A 13220-nucleotide genomic window follows, 5' to 3' on the forward strand; every position below is an offset into this window, starting at 1 on the left:
TATCTTAATAACTCACCAATATCTTGGAGATTAGGGAAGATAATATAAGGAGATAAAAAATATCTATCAAATATTATCTTAAAACCTTAACCCTTACCAAGCAAAGACTTATTGTGCAAGAAGGAAATTACTATTCACGTTTTACTATTCACGCACTGTTCACGCGGCACTATTCAACCCTAATATTTTTATAAGATAGAAAGGAATAAATCAAATAATAAAGAGATAACAAATCTCTAATCAAATATTATTTTAAAGATTTACTCAATCTTTTCCTTCTATCTTTGCAAAAATAATATCTTATAAGTTAGGAAAGAATAAATCAAAATAATATAAAAGAGATAATAAATCTCTAATCAAATATTATAAAGATTTACATAAACCCTAACTTTTACAAAGAGTAACCGTGTATGAGAAAGAACGACTCATAAGCCCAATCCTCTTTCACGAAAACCCTAGGTAAGATAAATTAGGTTTAGGGTTTTTTAGAGTATTTAGAAACTAGAAACCCTAATTAGCAAGATGCCTCAACTCATAAGTTGCTTCAATCATAAATGCTAATTATAAGCTCATAGTAAAACCATACTCAATATTAAAATAAGCTCCCTTGTAAAACAAATACTTTTACTAAAACAATTAAAACGGTTTTCCAAAAACAATTTAAAAACTATTTTGTCGTGTATTTTATAAACTTCACATCTCAATGTTATAGTAGAAGAGCTATAACATTGAGCTCTTATATAAGTAATGTTATAACTGTGAGGCCATAACTTTACCAATGTAAGAAGTCCATTCTTATGTTACCATTACGAGATAATCACCTACGCTATTCAAATCTTCGTTAGGAGATCTTCGAGTGTAGGCTACTTCATCATTCAAGCTTGATCGATCTTTAAATGAGCTTCATCTTCTCATGAATGCTTGAATAATTCTCCAATATCTTGTAATATCTTGATCCTTGATTGAGGGCTTGATCATAATATAAACGCATCATACTTCCATCACAATTCCTTAATGCTTGCGATTAGTAAGTCCAATCTAAAAGACTAAACAAACAATTACGCGCAACGAGTATATAAAATATAAAGCACTCTTGACATCATCAAAACATAAACATATATTTTATATGGTTCAACACCCTGTAAAAAGGACAAATGACAAGCCACCGTGAAATAGCCCTTCACGTCAGCTTAAATCAATTAGTACACATACATTCACTACCTTCAATAAATTTCATAAGTAAAAATCGTGTATGATATGAATAATTATAAACTAGCAGCTATTACCTTTTTCGGTGTTGAGAAGAACATCTGATCATCAACTACCTCCACTTCATCCTGTGTCACGGCCTTCCTGGCATCCTCTTCCTTTTCAACTGCCTGATATCGATCCTCGGCTCCCACTTCTGTTTCCTTTCCCATTTCCTTTTCCCTTGTCAGGTCATCCTCGACTTCCTTCTGTACATTAACACTTGTCCATATAACACGTACTGGTTTTCAAAATCATATAACACACTGTATATAAGACATAAATATTATTACCTCTTTTTCCTCCTCCTCCTCCTCCTCCTCCTCCTTCTCCTCCTCCTCCTCCTCCTCCTCCTTCTTCTCCTCCTCCTCCTGCTGCTGCTCCTCCTCCTCCTCCTCCTCTTCCTCCTCCTTCTCCTCCTCCTCCTCCTCCTCTGTTTCCTTTATGACTTGTTGAACCATATCCAACTCCTTTTCTGATTGCTTTTCCCCAGTTTCCAACATTCTCACCATCAACCTGGCTATTTTGTCTAGTTGTGTAGTAGAAATTAATGTCATCATATATAGTTGTAAATTAATTATGTTGGTTCAAATACAGTATTTATAGATTACCTTCTTGGAATCATCACCACGTCGAGTAGTTTTCCCAAAATACTTAGTGATACCAACATGCGTTCCTACCCCTCTCACACGACCTGGATGCTCTGCTTTGCCGATTGCCCTAGCAAGAATGTCATCACGTCCTTCAGGCTTCCATTTTCCTTCATGTACCTCCTTCTCACAGATCCTCTACAAACACATAAAACCATTAAGCAACTCACAATTATATAACTCCGACTACCAGTGGTAGGAGTGACATATTTATTCAAACTTACAATTTTCTCTTTGATGTCCTTATCATATGCAGTTTCCGTGTTTCCATTCTTAGGAGTGTGACCTTCCTCCCAAGCGTCGTGATGACTGAATTCTCCAAGCATTGCCTACAATTCATTCATCACATTGATATCCTCTCAAAATATGTATGATTACTATGAACATATATAACATTCATCACCTAATAGTCTAATACTATAAGATTTATGTACTTACAAGTTTCTTCTTAATCAATCTATAACCACCTCGGGAGCCGTAAAAGACGGTCTTTTTCTTTGAAATGTTCGCCTTGTTCCTCTCACTTATAGCCTTCATCAAATAAATTGTATCAAGAAACTTAAGCATGACCAAACACTAAACTAAGTATACTTCTTTACTTGTTATTATTAAGTTACCTTAAACTTGTCAAACTGCCTATAAGCGATATAGCTATCCCAATGGTCCTGACTGACATACGGATACTTCTTTTTTGGTGGGTTCTTGTTCATCTCCCCGGTTTCCTTGTTGAACAAGTGGTTCTCAGCAATCTTTAACTTCCACGATCTGAGGGCTTTCCCTGTCTTTTTTTTAGGTACTTAGCATAGTTGGTACAAGTGTTTCGGCTAATACACATATCAAGTAGTAACTTAATTTCAGCTAAAACATTTATTATTGTATATACATACCTTTATTCTGTTTATTAGCATGATGTTCCGTATTTTACTCAGTTTACTGATACGCCGCGTACCGAGAGGCACATATTATCTTACACAACAACCAATCCAACTCGCAAAATACCCGGCATACTCACCATATGGCAGCCCCGTATCTTAATCCCATTGTAAAGGATTAGGTATCTTTGAATTTAGTGCTTCTAGGGAAACCCTGTGGCACATTCGACCCGCAGTGTGTTGCAAATTATTCTCATCACCTGAGTCGTCGCCTGATGCCTTTCAATCGTTTCTTTTGCGCTTTTCGACCATATCTAAAGCAGAAATTAATAAACAAATAATAACAATGCATACTTATAATAACAAACAAATCTCTAGAGAGGAGGGTTTATTACTTCTTTAAAGAGGAGAATTTGGATTGATCTGGCGGCGGCAATGGCGATGATGACGATGACTGCGACGACGATGGGGTAGGCTGGTGGTTGAGGGGAAGCTCAATGTTTGAGGATAATATATGCAGCAAGACCTTGTTTATTTGAAAGTAATAAACATGGTATAAGAAAAACCGTTATATTTTGTTTCCAAACAGACAACGGTTTTGTTTGAAACCGTAATTGATTAGTACTATCTACAACAAGTTGGAAATAACCGTTGTCTGTAATATTTTCATTTTATTTGATTTTCCCGCCAAGAAATAAAGCATCATTTTCATATAGATAACAACGGCCTGAACCACTATAACTGTACACGTCCAGAACAACGGTTTGGGTATATCCGTTTTACTTTATATTTTATTTTGTGTGATTTTACCGCCAAGAAATAAAGCATCATTTTCATATAGATAACAACGGCACCGAACGTTATATAATCAGACACGTCTGAACAACGGTTTAGGTATAACCGTTTTATTTAATAATTCATTTTGTTTGATACGATTTTTCCCTAACCCGCCCGCTGCAACAGCGGAAAAATTTAACAACAGCAGTTTGATATTTATAACAGCAAGACAATAATTACACATGACGTAAGATATCTTGATTGGATTGCTGATATTTTCACGGCTGCCGGGAACATTTTTTTGATTTGCAAGTCTCTTCATTAACCCAAATACCTTCATCATGATCATCCCGTGTATATATGTTTGGAATGTTCACATTTTCAACATCATTACCAAATTGCGATATAGCACTGTGATCAAGTCCTTCAAATTTGACGTCTCCATCATCTGGAATTCGGCGATGGCAAGATAGAACAACTGACCACTTCTTATCCATAGGATCGGTAACATAAAACACTTGTTTTGCTTGTGACGCTAATAAAAAAGGATCGTCCTTGTTTCCAACGTTGTCAAAATTTACTAATGTGAATCCTAAATCATCCTTTCTAACACCATTGTTGTTGTCAACCCACTTGCACCGAAATAGAGGTATCTCAAAATCCATGTAGTCTAAAACCAATATCTCTTTTGCATAATATTGCATTGTACCCAAAATAGGATTTTTATCCTTTAAACTAGCAAAGTATATTGCCTCAGAATCTACGCAAACTCCACTCTTTTGCATTGTGCTCGCCTGATCTTGAATACAGGTGTAGAAAGAGTACCCATTGATCGCATACCCGCTATAAAAAGTTGCACGAGCATCAGGACCAAAAGCGAGATGTCGTAGGCTGGTTGAGAAATCATCAATTGGGTTGTCATCATCGTAAATAGTATCCTTAAACCAGTCACTAAATTGCTTGTAATGCCCATTTTGCATACCACCTTTCGTTCTTATGAGGGTGTTTTCCCTTAAGGTAACTCTGGTGTTTCCCACTGTACGGCTGGACATGATCATCGTTAAAAAGAACGTATGTATGAGCTCTATGTCATATGTCAGATGACATATCCTTGGAAACACAACCCATCACACCGTTTCCATTCATCCAGTCACTATGGCGATTCGTAGGAGCTCCAATTAACTAATCCAAGGAGAGGTACGCGTAACAATACGAAAGAGCTTCATCGATAATTGCTCGCTCAGCAATACACCCATCTAGACGATACCTATTAGATGTGTATTCCATGTAAACTTTCATCAATCGTTCGATTGGGTACTGATATCTCAAATACATTGGCCCGAGATACAAAAGCTCCCAGACTAGGTGGACAGTCAAATGAACCATGATAGTGAAAAATGAGGGAGGAAAATACATTTCAAACTGACAAAGACTAGTGACGAGGATCTCCTGCAAAGTTTCCGCTTCATCGGGATCAATGACTTTACTGTTGATTGATTTGAAGAAATAGCAAAATCTAATTATAGCATGCCGAACCTTTGGAGGTAGAATGGAACGAACGGCCACAGCTAGTAGTTTTTGCATCAATTTATGACAGTCATGTGACTTTAAACCAGTAAGTTTTAGGTCCTGCAACGAAACAAGGCTTCTAATATTAGATGAATAGCCCTCTGGCACCTTAATACCATGCAAGCATTCGCAAAACACTTTTTCCTCCTTTTTTGAACGAGTATGAGCTTGATGTGAACAGTATTTGCGCACATTTAGTCCCCTAATTGAGCCTATTTAGCGCATTATTATAGCGTCTCATAGCCGTTTTATCCGTCAAATGCTTTCTATTTTGCTTTCCTAGTGCATTTCGTATGTTTTGTAGGAAAGGAGATAATTAGACGAAAATTCCCGTCTCTTGAGCTTATTTGGAAGAACATTGACGATCTTGGTTGAATGACTATTGAAGGAAAGGCATGAACTAAAGACTAATCTCACAAGAATGAGAAGTAAACGAAGAGGAGGATTCTGAAGCAAAATCCGAGCGTCCAAGGAGACAAGACGCCCGTCCAAGAAGCCCTGAATCCGAGCGTCCAAGCCCCAAAGACGCTCGTCCACCTCTGCAACAATCCGAGCGGATTCCCCTCCCGGACGAGCGGATCATGGCGTCCTCAGCTTAGAATTTACAAATGTTAATTACTAGTTTAGCCTTAGTTAACCTGATGAAGCACTACTATAAATACCCCATTTTGATGATAGTCAAAGGGGACTTCCACATTACAAAACTCTCTTAGATTAGATTAGGAGTAGCTTAGAATAAATTACTCTTTAATCTTTCCACAAATTACACATTAATCTTTCCTTGATTATTGTCCAAGTTTGTTACTTTTGGGTAATTGAAGATTATTGGGTTATTATCGGAGGATTGACAACCCTTCATCAATCAATCAAGTTTCTTCTATTATTCTTTGCTTTACTATTTGCATCATCTCAAGTTTGGTATAATTCCTTTACTCCTTACTCTTTATTGTTCATCTCTTCATTCTATTATCATGTTTATACTTGTTGTGATGATTGACACCATTAATGACATGTTTACCATGATAATGAGTGAGTAGTCTCTTAGCTAGGATTAGTGGGTAATTAGGGGAAACCAACATAGGGAATGATTCATGCTTAATCTAATATGTTTTCACAATTAAATTGCTTGCTTGTTGTGATGTCAACCTATGCACGTAATGTTTGATGAAATGCTAAGCCTATGAATCATTGCATTTACAACCATCTCTTATCTATTCAACTTGACTTGTAAGATATAAACCAACTCGAGTCTTGTTAGACCATGCATAGAAGTGATTAGGAGGAAAGTAAGTCGACTTGTAGGTGTTGTACAATCTAATCGATTCGGCTCAGGGACCCAACTCATCCTAAGAACCGTAAGACATAAACCAACTCGGTTCCTTTACAACATTAATTGCTTGCAACTTTGTAAACATGTTTGTATGATCAATTCCCATGAATCCCCTATGACCCCATGACATCCTAGTGCTTTTAGTCATTTATTTACATTTCTTAGTTCATTGTTTGATTCATTTTATTGCTTACATTAGTCTAGGACACAACTATAAACCCAAACAAATTGTGACATTAGCATAAATTGTGATAGATAGACTTAGAACCCAAAGCACACCGTCCCATGGATCGACCTCGACTTACCACTAGCTAGTTGTTTGTTGAGAATTATAAATGTGTTTGATTGGGAGACCCGACGACATCTAACCCCATCAAAATGGCGCCGTTTCCGGGGATGGTGCTATGTGATTAAGTTCTTACTTGTTTGTCTATTTTGATTTTGCTTTCACCTTGAGGAACTTGTTCCTCAAGGATTGTTCTTACCATTTTTGTGTAGTTTCCATGCTTGTAGTAGTTTCATTGTCTTAGCTATGGTGGCTCAAGACTTGACATATGGAGTATGTGGTGGATCTTTTGAGTATGACTATGGGTATGGGGAGTTTGAGGAGCAAGTCAACTCAAACCTACCTTACTACTCATACAATGAAAGTCCTAACTACTACCCCAATTTTTCCCACCAAAATCACCACATCCAATATCCACAACAACCACCCACTCAATACCCACTTCATAATGACTTTCAAATGCCACAATATGAGCACTTTCACACATACCCACAACAAGAAGATGAACCCATTCAAAATGTGATTCTCCAAATGATGGGAGATCAACAAAACTTCTTCAAACAAATGCTAGAGGAAAGCCAAAAGAGGGACAATGTTCTTCAAGGCATTGTTACCCAAGGTGAGGAATTGGAGATTCAAATTGCCAAAATGAAAGAATCCCAAGCAATCACTCCCCACCGTTCTTTGAACATTGATCATGAATGTGAATTTGAAGTAGTAACTTTTGACATAGAAAATGAAAAATGGGAAGAGCCAATCTCTTTGAGCTCTTGTGAGTATGAAAGTGTGATGTTTGATGAAGAAGATATGAGGTTGAGTAAGCCAAATACTATTAACCTTTGTGAGTATGAGGGTGTGTCATTCGATGTGAACATTGGGATGTTGGAGAAAGAATTGCTTGAAGCGCCCATTTATGATTCATATGAAGATAGCGATGATGACAAAACCATAAAAGAGGCCTATAAAGAATACGCGTCTTACAAGGACCGAGATGGATGGACTTGTAATATCACCCTGCTTGAGGAGCCTATCCTTGAGACATTTGAGATATCCTATCATGAAGATGAATGTCCCTTCCCTAATTCCCATGAAGACTACTTGGCGCCTACCATGGAGCCAATCATTGTTGAAGAGGATATGGTGGACCTTCTTCACAAGGTCAAAGCATCATACAAAAGCTACTTGGCGGAAAAGCTCAAAGAGAAACTTGCACGTGAAGCTACTTGTGGAAATTTGGCACCCACAATGTCGACTTCTAAGGGATTCGGTCATCAAGGTCATGAGAATTCTCCTTCTACTCTTGAAGGATTGATAAATTCAAACGCTATCATCATCACCAAAGCGGAGAAAGAAGGTAGTGAGCGAAAGTCTTCAAACAACCATAAACCATACTTCTTACCTTATGATGACAAGAATCATGAGCTAATTGGTTTGAAGCATCGTGAATATCCAAGTGCCAAGAAGAAGAAGAAAACAAGAATGAATGACAATTCCCCTTGGCCAAGCTTCGTCTTGAAGTTAAGCAAACCATACTTGTGCTTATTTGGAGCTTGTTCACAAGTTTTTGATCTTCTACTAAGAGCCTTGAGCTCTATGGACAAGAATCTCTACAATTTGAACTAGTTTGGTGGAGTTCTATCTCAAACCACCATTTGTAAGATATTTCTCGAAACTCCACTTTGTATAATATTGTACATTTTTGTATCTTTGTTTAATTTCTTGCATGAGAGTAGTGAGAGAGAGAGAGAGAGAGAGAGTTTTCTTACATTTTTATTGAGCAAAATTTCAGAAAAAGATAAGGGGGAATAACAATTGGGAGCAAGGGTGTGATCTTGCAAAGGAAAGAAAGAAAAGAAAGAGAAACAACGAAAAGACGCTCATCCCGAGGGCTGGACGCTCGTCGAAAGCTATCCTCAGGGAACTGTTCAGCACTGTATTGAAATTCGAGCGGATTTGGCCAAAGACGCTCGTCCACGAAAAGACGCTCGGATTCTCCTTAAGACGCTCGTCCTGAAAGACACCTGAAGGAAATTTTGGGGACTGTACCAGAATCCGAGCGGATTCTATAAAAGCCGCTCGTCCAAATTCAGACGCTCGTCTAGGTGACAAGACGCTCGTCTTTTGTCTACCTCAGAAAAACCAAAGTCCCTGTAACGAAATCCGAGCGGATTTTCTGTAAGACGCTCGGACCACCTGAGACAAGACGCTCGTCCCGATAAGGAAGACGCTCGGATTATTGCGTTTTCCTCGGATAATCCGTCCAGGCCCCACCAGAAGCCGCTCGTCTCACCCCTCTTTTCTATAAAAACGCCCCCTTTCTTCCTCATTTCCTCACCTTATCTAACCCTAAATCACTCATCTTCATCACCAAAACACTCCCCTCACAATAAAAGCCAACAAAACCCCAATCTTCCCAATTCAAGATGATGAATCTCAAGGGCAAGGCTAAGAAACTTGTTGAATCCGCCGCTAGGAAACGCAAGGGCTCATCCTCTTCATCCCCACAAGAAATGATGCCGCCAAGGAACTTCCGCCCCATCATAAGAGGAGGGATAGAGCAACTTGAGTTCTTCTCGGAGGTACTCTTCACCTCCGATGAACACCGTAAAAAGTTCGTCAAGTTGCTAGGTAAGCACTATGAACCCACTCAATTTATTGACACTAAGGTGTTAGAAATCCTTGGGATAAGGTACCACACCGAAATGTTCTTTGATGGCTTAGGGATTGGGAAATTATTCCATGCCCATGAGGAGGCATACCTTAGTCTCACCCTGGAATTTTTGAGTAGCCTCCGTAGTGTCACGAACACTCGAACCAACGTGAGCATGGAGTTCCGGTTGTGCAACTTAGACCATAGCCTCACACTTGATCAATTTGCTCACATTTTCGGTCTTGTTGTACCAACCGACTATACCGACAAACCCGCTGATTTCGATGTGGACCTACTTTGGAAGGCTATTTCCGGGAGGTATTTCATTCACCAAAAACAATGCTATACCTTTGCTATCCAACACCCGGTTATTCGGATCACCGAATGTTTCGTAGCCGGCACCATCAATGGGAGATATGAACAAGATAGGTGCACTCTCATTGATTTAACGTTCCTTGAGTCCTATATAAACGTTCGGGGGACAAGGCGGTACAACTTCAATACCCCCCTTGAGATGCTTACAAGGTTCTATGACTTTCTCAAGGGAACACCCAACTCAAGACCTTCGTGATGGGAAGTCTAATTACTATCTTGGCTAACTTCCTTTGCCCTGGGTTCAACTCCCGTGGGACTTATGCCCCTCTTGAGGGGAGTACTTTGATTGATGAGGACGCCATCTTCAACCACCACCGGTGGTGTGCCTACACTCAAGGCGGGAGTGTAGAATGGTTCACAAAAGGGTGCTCCACCATTATTCTTTCGGGGTGGAATATACCGGGTACCGACCCAAGGTTGAGCCCGTATTCGCCTAGGCCGAGCTACCTTCTCGACATCCAAATCATTGGCAACCCCCCTTAAAGGGAAGAAGCACCCCGCCAACCACAAATACCTCGTGGGATACCGGCGAGGCCTATTCCCCCACCTTCCTATGTGCCTATCCCACCGTACCCTACTTCTTATACACAATTCGAACCACAAATCCCCGATACCCCGGGTATTCTTGACTTGATGAACCTTATGAATAGAGTTGATCTCGGGGTGCATGAAGGGAGGGTCGATAACTACATGGCCCTTTATCCCCAGTACTATCAAATGGCACAACAAGGGTATATCGACCCTAATGTCCCTCGGCCTTCTTGGGCCCAACCACACCTTTTGTTCCCTAATCAAGGGGACCAAGCCAGAAATTTTGGTGGTCAAGGTGGAGGATACTCGGGCCAAGGAGGAGGGTATGACCAAGGAGGAAGTTCTCACCGGTATGGCTACCCCCAAGATGATGATGACGAGTGAAAGATGCCTACCTCATCACCTCCATTTGTATGATACTTTTCTCTCCCTCTCTCTTTTGTATATACATTGCATTTAGTTTAGCTTTCACTTGCATTTGTATTATATTTCATATCGCATTTGCATTAGTTAATTCATATAGTATAGTTTGCATTGTAATATATCTCACATGATTCATGTAGTTAGTTGCATATAGACTATAATTCATGCATAATCACTAATGACCAATCTTATTCTTTTCTACACTAGAGATAGTGTTTAAATCGGTTTGGGGAGGTTTGATCATAGGTGACCATAGTTTACTAGAAATCATGCATCATATAATATAGTTTAGATTGCATTCATTTGTTATATATGTCATATAGAATTGCATTTAGTTAGAGCATGCATTCATTCATATCATATCATTGCAATTGTACTTCAATTTCCATAAAATCAAAAATCCAAAAAACATGTATTTCCTTTTTATTCCTACTCATACATGTACATTGAGGACAATGTCCAAAATAAAGTGGGGGATGGGAATTTATATTCCAAAAATGATAAAAATGATAAAAATTAAAAAATTTGAAAAATCACAAAAATATGTCTTTTAATTTCATAAAAAACAAAACCCATAAAAATTTGAAAAATTTAAAAATCCAAAAACATGTTCATTCCTTTTAGTGTAGAATTGTATATATTGTATATACTTGTTTGCTTGTTTGTTCATCCTTGCTCACATTGATTGACTACGCCACATCCGAGACATGAGGATATTGAAGACCGCATGGTATGATCTTTCCAATCTCCTTTTTCCTCTCTATGTTAATGATTATGTGGCTTTATTTTGATTCATGCGGTATAAACAATGTGCATTTAGGATTGCATTTAGATTATTTGACATACTAGTTGGTAGAAGCAAATGCATTAGGATGTATAAATGTTAGATGCATCATGGCATGTAGTTTGCATGTTAGAAAAATTTTGTGAAGCCGTCTATTTGGGAAGCTTGACAAGTGTATATAGGCCCTAGTAGATGTTTTTTCTTCTTAAGACTTTGCTTGTTAGAATACTTGTAAAACACCCTAGGATGTGTCATACTAGTATACTTTGACCCATGGATTAAGGCCTAGTCAAGAGTACCTTGTGGTGTGATAACTCCTTGGCTACCGTTTATTCCAAGGTGACCCTTGAAACCATGCATATATCATCCATGTTCTACCACATTTTTGTCATCAAAGGGAATGGGCACAAAAATTGTTCAAAATTGAGTTCAAGAATTGAAATGAAAAGTCAAGAAAGTTTGCAATTGCATCAAAAGAAAAGAGGAGTAACAAAAATAAAAACTGCTATGCTTCAAATATAAGGCACCCTCACTACAAATGGGGTGACTTTGAAAATGTTCAAAAAAAAAATGCAAAAGTTGAAAGTTGTCAAGTATTGAAATGCCAAAAATCAAAAGAAATGGCAAAAGAAAGTGTTCTCAAATGTTATATGCCACAAGAAATTGGGGGAAAAAACAACAAAAAAGCAAAGTCCCAAATGAAACTCAAATATCTATCGATCCCTTTATCCATCGTATCCATTTTTGTGCATGGTAGAGAGGGGACGACCCTTCTTCTTGTCTAGGCAAGAAGAGGAATTCCGCGATCCTCCAGTGTTTCTAACACCATAGGGAATCTATTCTTGACAAAAGCATTGAACGATTGAGGACAAAGGTACCCTAGCTTGACACAACTTGGAGGTGATTTATTGGTATCCTTCTAGGCTTAGTAGTTTGAAGAAATTGCATCTATGAAGGAGTGTGTACCCTTGAATTGCTTCCCCTTTAGATAATTTCCGCCACTTAGATGAGGAAAGTGGCTATTCTTTTGTAGATGCATCCATTACTTGATTTTGTGTGCTTTAATGCTTGGATGTATCGCCATTTTGGCAAGCCCCGCCTTGCCTTGCAAGAAGTCATCCTACCTCATGGTTGTCTTGTTGTGAGTTAAAGGGGTGGAGTGAGACCCGCTAATTGTCTCATATCGGTTATATTAGTAGGATAGTTTAAATAAAGGTCTAGTTTTTGTCACCTCTTTACTCGGGACGAGTAAAGGTTCGGTTTGGGGATATTTGATGGGAACATTATTTGCGCACATTTAGTCCCCTAATTGAGCCTATTTAGCGCATTATTATAGCGTCTCATAGCCGTTTTATCCGTCAAATGCTTTCTGTTTTGCTTTCCTAGTGCATTTTGTATGTTTTGTAGGAAAGGAGACAATTAGACGGAAAATCCCGTCTCTTGAGCTTATTTGGAAGAACATTGACGATCTTGGTTGAATGAGTATTGAAGGAAAGGCATGAACTAAAGACTAATCTCACAAGAATGAGAAGTAAACGAAGAGAAGGATTCTGAAGCAAAATCCGAGCGTCCAAGGAGACAAGACGCCCGTCCAAGAAGCCCCGAATCCAAGCGTCCAAGCCCCAAAGACGCTCGTCCACCTCTTCAACAATCCGAGCGGATTCCCCTCCCGGACGAGCGGATCGTGTCGTCCTCAGCTGAGATGCCCATCTCTCCGAAAGACTA

The sequence above is a fragment of the Silene latifolia genome, chromosome 4 (genome assembly GCF_048544455.1).
Source record: "Silene latifolia isolate original U9 population chromosome 4, ASM4854445v1, whole genome shotgun sequence".
Classification (NCBI taxonomy): Eukaryota; Viridiplantae; Streptophyta; class Magnoliopsida; order Caryophyllales; family Caryophyllaceae; genus Silene; species Silene latifolia.